The sequence below is a fragment of the Equus przewalskii genome, chromosome 3 (genome assembly GCF_037783145.1).
Source record: "Equus przewalskii isolate Varuska chromosome 3, EquPr2, whole genome shotgun sequence".
Taxonomy (NCBI): Eukaryota; Metazoa; Chordata; class Mammalia; order Perissodactyla; family Equidae; genus Equus; species Equus przewalskii.
In genome coordinates, this window is record NC_091833.1 from 114,142,455 (window position 1) to 114,149,947 (window position 7,493).

Here is a 7,493-nt window from a genome sequence, read left to right on the forward strand (position 1 = left end):
TAGCAATATTGCTCTCGCTGTTCTTTTTCTGTGCATGGAGGTATCTCGGGGAAAAGCTCTCCACGCAGGGTAAAGAAGCTGATGCAACCTGGCCTTCTAGGGAAGGTTCAGGGAACAGCAGCCTGCAGGGAAAAAATGTTCTGACCCCCCCCTGGAAAGGCGGTAAGGGAATTTGGACAGCCCTCGAGCAGGAAGCCTTCTAATAATCAGCCTCAAAAGAGAACACTCCCTCCTCGGGTCCTTCTAGGAGGTAGAGATTATCCTAGGCCTGTTAGGACAGAAGGTAAATGGTGGCACCCACCCAGAAGCAGAGGCATGCAAAAACTACCCCTTCCTAAGGCAACTCATGATCTTGACAAAGTTGCAAAGAAATATCATAATATATTGACACAGAGGAATTGGGATTATGATGAGGATTGGGAACCCTATAAAATAGTTAATGGTAAAAGAGAAACCCCAAGCACTGTGCCTGTGTGGCTTTCGATCAGACGGAGCTGAGGGCCTGTGCGTATTTGGTCCCCTTGCACTTTGCAATACTTCAGCTTTCATTATTACAGGAATAAAAGATAGAGGCTTAGGGCCATTCGACCCATGAGGAACTAAATCTAGACGTTACACCCCGTTTTGCAATCATTCTTAAACATCTAGACGCCTAGTAGACATACAGAAAAGGTCAATATCTATAATTAACAAAGGTTGCTTACTTCTCACAGACATACTGTGCTAACATTGTAACAAGATATGCCTATGTACCCATTTTGTTTGCCAAAATTATGTACTGAGACAATTCCATGAAATCATAAACACGTGACCTGGACCCTATATAAGTGCTTGAATGCTTTGAATAAATCAGACTTGGAAACCTCGCTTCCAGTCTCACCCTAACTTCTTTCTTCGCCGACGCCATTCATCCCTCAGGAAACCCTTCCAGCTGGAGCTGGACTCCGGCACACAATAGCTTGTAATGTTCAGTGGGACAAAGAAAGAAAGGTGCCGCCTAGGAGAACAACAGTGAGTAACAATAATAGTCAGATGGAGATAACCAAGGGCTTCTGATGAGCCAGCACAGCTCTAAGCCCTTTATACAAGTTAACTTATTTAATTCTCAGAAAAGTACCATGAGGTCGGTAACAGTATCACCTCCTTTTAAAGATGAGGAAAGTGCAGCACGGAGAGGTTAAGTAACTTGCCCATGGTTGCACAGCTAGTGAGTGCCCAAGCTGAGATTTAAACCCAGGCCTTCGGGTTCTAAGACCTGTGGTGTTCAAAACTTCCCAACAATCTCGGCTATGTAAAATTACACATATCTAGATCCCCACAGATGCTAATGGTGATCGTCTCTAGGAGGCAAGAGGGGGGTTATGTTTGTCTTTATTCCTTTCTGTGTCTGCCATGTTTCCCTAGTGGACAGATGTCCTTTGCATTATCAGAGAAAGGACTAAACTCTATGTAAAAGGATTTTGAGGATGACCTGCACATCTCGGGGGCCCAGCTGTTGCCTGTGTGAGGCGCGGTTAAAGCGGAGGGGAGGCTTTGATGAAAAAGAACAGAAAATGCAGGCTTTCTCTCGCCTGGCCTCCCAGTCAAGGAATTTGAACTCAGAGAGCTGCGGAAGACTCTAGAAAGAGCTCAAGCAGAGCAGGAGGCCCTGCAGAGGCTGCTGGCGGAGTTCCAGGTGAGGCGCTGGGGAGGGAGGTGCCCATGGCGTGGCCTCTGTAGCCCACTGCTCAGCTCCCGGCCCCCGTGCATAACGTCAGGGAGCAAAGGACAAAGAGTGCATGGTCCACTTAAAATAATGCATCACAAGCCCCAGTGCCACTCGCCTCCCCACCCTCCGTGCTCGAGTAAACTTCTCACGTGTCCTTATAAATACACAGTGTTGTCTCTGTGTTAGGATGTGCCGAAGTTGTGCTGGGAGCCCTCTTACGCCGTGGCTCGGCCACGTGACCACGTGGTGCGCCTGTCACCTCTCACTGTGGCAGCTGCACCCACCACACGTTCCCCTCAGGGTGGCCCCCAGGCTGCCCCGGCTCCCCACCACCACAGCTCAGGGTGCCGTGAGCATCCTCACACGTGTTCTGTTGTGTGGCAGCTGGTGTGGACCACACACAAGCACGGTTGCCTGGTGGTAGACCGTGGCTACTGCTTGGTGGCAACTATGGGTAAATTTATGCATCAATGGGTGGGACCTATTTTAATGAAAGCAAAGAGAAGAAAACTAGGTGACACCATGCATGAAGGTACAATTTTTAAATGTGTTATTTTATTCTGATTATAAAATTAACTTATATTCACTGAAGAGAATTTTGAAATTTCAGAAGAGTATATGAAGAAAATTTAAATCCAATTGTAAGAGAAGCATTTCTAACATTTCACTGTAGCATCTTCTGGTCTGATTTTCCATAAATATCTAAATCTGTTTGTATAGATGAACATATATATCATCTGTATATTATTTTTGTATCTATATGTTTATCTAAATAAGTATGTCTGTCTTTATAGATAGAGATAGGAGGGTAGGTAGAAAGAAAGAGACAGAGACAAAGAAAAAACCGGAATGAAAACCCACAGGGTTTGGACTCCCATGGTTCCCATTTCGTTACATAGTGAGCATTTTCACGTCTCCTTCAAGGTTCTTTTGCGCATTGCCTCTCAAGACTGCGTAATATTCCATCATATGGAAGAACCACTTTGGTTACATCAGTTACTGTCATAGATGACACGGCACTGAACATTCTCGTCTGTCTTTGCACTCATCTCTGAGCTCCCCCAGGAGGGCTCCCCAGAAGGACAAGGGTTATTGAACGAGCACAGCCTTGCAGAGGTCCGAGAAAGGGGGCAGCCTCTGCTGTGGTTCAGGAGCAAGGCTCTGGGGCTGGAATTGAGCCCGCCCTCAGCAGCGGTGTGTCGCCGGCCCCTTTCTCCAGTCCTGCACGTCCCCGGTTATCATGAGTCACCTGGAGGTAGCAGTAGGCTCTGCCCCAGAGAGTAGGCAATCAAGGGCAATTAAATGAGCTAATCCACCTGGGGGACCCAGAGTGGTACCTGGCACTGATGGCTGCCGCTTTTGACCACGATTACAGCCTCGCCCTCTGGGGGCCGTCATCTCCCACTCCCTCCAGCAGGCCCTTCATCCGGGACTTTTGTGCACCCCGAAGTTCCAGTGCCATTCCTGTTTCCTTTGAGTGTAGCATAATGCCTTTTCCTGCAGCTTTTTAAAGAGCTCTGGAGAGCAGAGAATGCTTGAAAAAATGCAGGAAAGGAAACACCCTAATTACCCAAATGTGTCACGCAGTGACCCGCCTGACACGAATCCCTAGGAAACCGAGGGGTCCAGGCTCCTTGGTCAGCAGTCTGGGTGGGAGGGAGCCTGTGCACCATTGCTGGGCGTCGCCCCTTGCCATCCAGGACCTTCCCAGCAAGGTGGCTCCTGAGCTCCCAGTCCACATCTTTGGAGGGAGCAAATCACCCACCTCCCAGGGATGCGGGGAGGGTCTGGGGGCCTGGAGCCCACCCCGGCACACATGGCCTCACCCTGGAGCTGCCCCAGCTTCCCAGCCCGGGCCTGATTGCTGTTGTGGGGCCCCAGGTGGGAACCTGAGAAGGGCCAGCTCAGAAATCAGGCCCAGCTGTGGATCTGGGCTCCCTCCCCGGCCGTGGGGCTGGGGGCAGGTCACCGATCTCCCCCTGCCAGGAACCTCACTTCCCAGGCCTATAAAATGAGCCAGGAACGCCGCTCATGTGTGCGGGAGGGTGAGGCAGACGCTGAGTGATGTCAAGGGCCCAGGAGAAGTAGTGGGATTTTAACGAGCGAGGGCTGTGTCAGTGGGGCGGCTGTTCTGCTTCCGGGGGCGGGGCGGCTGGAGAAACTGAGGGTGTTCGTGGATTCTGTGTGTGACCTGCATGAGCAGCTGCTAGACCTTTGTCTGTTTACTTATTTGTTTACTTATTTACTTGGTATTTATTTCTATACTTATTTACTTTTAGTTTACCTATGTACTTATTTGTTCATTTACTTATATACGTATTTATGTATTTATTTATTTACTTCTTTGTTTATTCATTCATTCATTCATTCCATTGGAATGTCTTGCTCTCAACCAAGGGCCAGCTGGCAGTGAACACCTTGGTGTTCCTTTCAGAACCAGCGGCAGAGGCTGGAGGTGGAGCTGGTGGGCCTGAAGACCGACAGGGTCGTCCTGGAGGAGTCTGAGAACCTGAACATGGTGCTGATGCTGTCCCACTTCGGCCTGCAAGTAACGGACACGGGTGAGCCCGCCCGTCTAGGGCAGTCCCTCTGCCCTCCTGCTGTGCCGCACGCGCCACTCCCTCCCCCTGGTCCCAACAACCAGGCCCTGGGGGATTCCTGCCCATTCACTCATTCATGCCTGCATGGCCCCATTTCTTCACTCAGCTCACGTTGCCGCATGGCCAGCGCACCCAGGCCCTGTGCTGGGGGCCGTGGAGATGCACAGTGATACTGGTTATCCTAAATCCAGTGTCCACCGGGGGCCAGGCCCTGAGCTGGGCACCACCGGGGGATGCAGAGATCACGAAGCCCCTGGCCTCAAGCTCTAGTCAGCTGGACAGACCCTCGGGCACTAGACTGTGGGGTGTAGTGTCCCAAGGGGGGCTGCCCTCAGCGGACAAGGTGTCGTGGGCACTTGGGTGGGAGGCAGTTCCTTACCAAGGAGAAGTGAGCTTCTAGAAGGACGTGACAGAGGAAGGGGCATTTCAGCTGGGCCCAGAGGGACAGTCACAAACTCTGTAGGCAAAGAAGGGGGCACAGGCATACGGGCAGGGAGGCGTGGCCACGCGGGTGAGGGAGTATAGCAGGCGGCTGCTGTGGCCTGTGCGTTCAGGTGCAAACACCCTTGTCTGTAAAGAAAAGTCACGAATGCCATTTCATCGTAAATCTGTAAACATGACCGTTCAGAGGGACATAAAATGTGAACACCCCCTTCACCCCCGCCCCCAGCCCTTCCCCCCGCAAAAGTCTGTACTGTTCACGTCTTCGTGCATCTCCTTCCTGCCAGGCGTTTTTCTGTATCTGTGAATGGGGTAACATTAAAAATCATTAACAACTGGAACTTCTTGGCACAGTGGCTGGCCATGACCTTGGCGCAGGGTCCTCGGCCCCCTGCTGGATTGGGGGTGGAGTCCTGGACACTTAGGGGGCCCTGGGCCGTGGCTGTTTACCAATCAGGCTGGCGGTGTCAATATTTTCAGACCCGGTACGGCTTCAGTGGCACAGTACGGGCTGTCCACTGGCACTGCGCGGCTGAGAAACAGACACGTCCGTCAACAGCTTGTCTGTCTTCTACAGATGGGGTGCACTCTGCACGTCATCTCGGGGTGCTGTTCTGGACACCTCCTAGCAATCTCTCCTGTCTGTGCATGTAGCACCCCTCGTTTCACCTCCACTCAGCGTGGCATAGCAGACCCCTACACACCGGTCCCCTGCTGATGCACCTGAGGTGGGGCCACCCAGGGCTTCACAGTCACAATGAAGCAGTGGCTCCAGAGCACGCCACATCTGGGTCCACGGTGGAGCATCTCTGTTCTCTTACATGGTAGAGCCTCATGGTGGCAGGGGAGGTGTGGAGCGGGTCCTGCTGCTTTGGAAGCTTGGAGACCCTCCGCTCCCTTCCTGTCATTTCCCCGATCCCCGTCCTGAGCGAGAGCGCTTGCCCTGTGTTACTCCCATGTGAGTTTGTACATGTACACAGTATAAGTGAGAGTGGAGAGAGGGGGCCAGGCTCCAGGGCTCCGGAGAAGGGGGATGTCGCAGGCCGGGGCCTCACTGGACACAGGAGACAGGCGAGAGGTACATTTTTTAGGGTTAAGCCCACCCACCCCGGCTGGCTCTTCCTTGGCGTCTGGCCTCTTTCTTATGTTGCAAATTGGATCCATTTACTGCAGGGGGGACACCGGCAGCTCTGGGGAGCAGATGAAGGATGCTGTGGGGGTGGGCTCATGGCCAGGCATGTTCCCGGGGAAGGCATGATGGTGGTGTTGGATGTGGTGCCTGGACAGTATAACGTGAAGGAAGTGTGGCTTTCAGAAGGCATCTATTCATCATCGGCTTCAAAATTACAAACACATCCGGCATCAAGGAAGGTGCAGAAGGCAGTTTTGCCGGCTCAGTGCCCTCTCTGCTCCTGCAGCTCCTGCTTCCCGCAGTGCCCCAGCTCACTCCCTCCGTTCACTCCATTCAGAAGACGGCTTCTGAGAGCAGAGCGTGTGCCAGGCCCTGGGCTCACTGCTGGGCATCCAGAGATTAGAGGAGACGTTTTATGGCCTCACAGAGCTCCAAGTCTCAGGGGTGGCACACACCGTCGGTGTGATCCAGCCATCCTGGGGCGAGCCTCTGAATTCCCTGTCCCGGCCTCAGCACATAGCAGGTCTCCAGCAGGGTTTGAGATGAGAGCAAGTATGGTTTGTGCTCACATCTGAAACAGCCCTTGGGCTCCATCAGCTTCTTCCTGGCGGTAAATTGTTCTGCTCTCCCTTCCCAACTCTACAGCGTAAAGTGGTGCCCCACCCCTGCCCCGATGGGGACCCCAGGATATCAAGCATGAGTGCTGAGGTCGACGTCCACGGAGGCATCTCTCTGAGCGGAGGGAGGATGGAGAATCCCAGGGCCTTGCAGACCGGCAGTCAGCACAGCTCTGCTGAGCGAGGAGAAATAAATCGTGCGTGTGTGTTTGTGTTTGCACAACAGACTCAATCTGTCTTTTGTGTCTGGGGCTCAGCAGAGCATCTGCCCTGTGAGGACTCCTCCCATGGGCTAAGAGTTGAGCAGCTTTGTCTTGGGAAGATTCAAGTAGAGTGCATCTGTCTCTCTGCATCTAACATCCACAGAGAGTTCAAGTGCACACCCACCCTCACAGGGAACACAGGCCGAGCAGCCCCGTGTGTGTGCACCCGCCTTCCTCTCGTGGTCAGTCTCTGTGACTCAGGCATGCTTTGGTGTCCTCTACTGAATTATGAGGACAGCAGTCGCCACCCATCAGCCTCAAAGGGTGGGGTGAAGATCGAGTGACACAGCAGCTTGCCTGAGTCCCTCAGAAGCTGACCCTGAGACAGGAATTGCATGCAAGTGAGTTACTGCGGAGGTGATCCCAGGTAGGAGGTTGGCGCAGTGAGGCAGGGAAGCAAAGACAGCCATGAAACCAAGAAGTCCCTGAGGGCAACTGCGGCCCACCCCTGGGGAGGTCTGGGAGCCAGGATAGCACAGGCACCTGAGAGCCGCCCACCAGATGGCAAGGGACTGGGGTATTTATCCACCAGCTCCCTTCGCTCAAGCTGGAGAATGGCTTCCAGGAGGGGTTAATTCCCTGTCCTTCCAGCCTACTGTGTGGGTGGCAGAGTGGGCACAGGAGGCCAAGAGCCACGGGTGAGGACATGCGTGCTCCTGGCAGGCTGGCCAGTGTGCCCCCTGGGTGGCAAGGACAAGGGATGTCGGTGGGCTCCAACAGCGTCTGTTATAG

General features: G+C 53.2%; 1 long non-coding RNA gene across 2 annotated transcripts; it reads left to right on the forward strand.

Annotated features, from left to right (window-relative positions):
* The first annotated feature begins 875 nt into the window (after positions 1 to 875).
* LOC139082392 (uncharacterized) lies at positions 876 to 6,721 on the forward strand. Of its 2 annotated transcripts, XR_011538340.1 has the most exons (4): positions 876 to 1,011; positions 1,584 to 1,675; positions 4,106 to 4,269; positions 6,527 to 6,721. It is a non-coding gene; the product is annotated as an uncharacterized lncRNA (long non-coding RNA). The 2 variants fall into 2 exon arrangements; XR_011538341.1 differs by lacking the exon at positions 6,527 to 6,721 and having other exon boundaries at positions 4,143 to 4,249.
* The last annotated feature ends 772 nt before the right edge of the window (positions 6,722 to 7,493 follow it).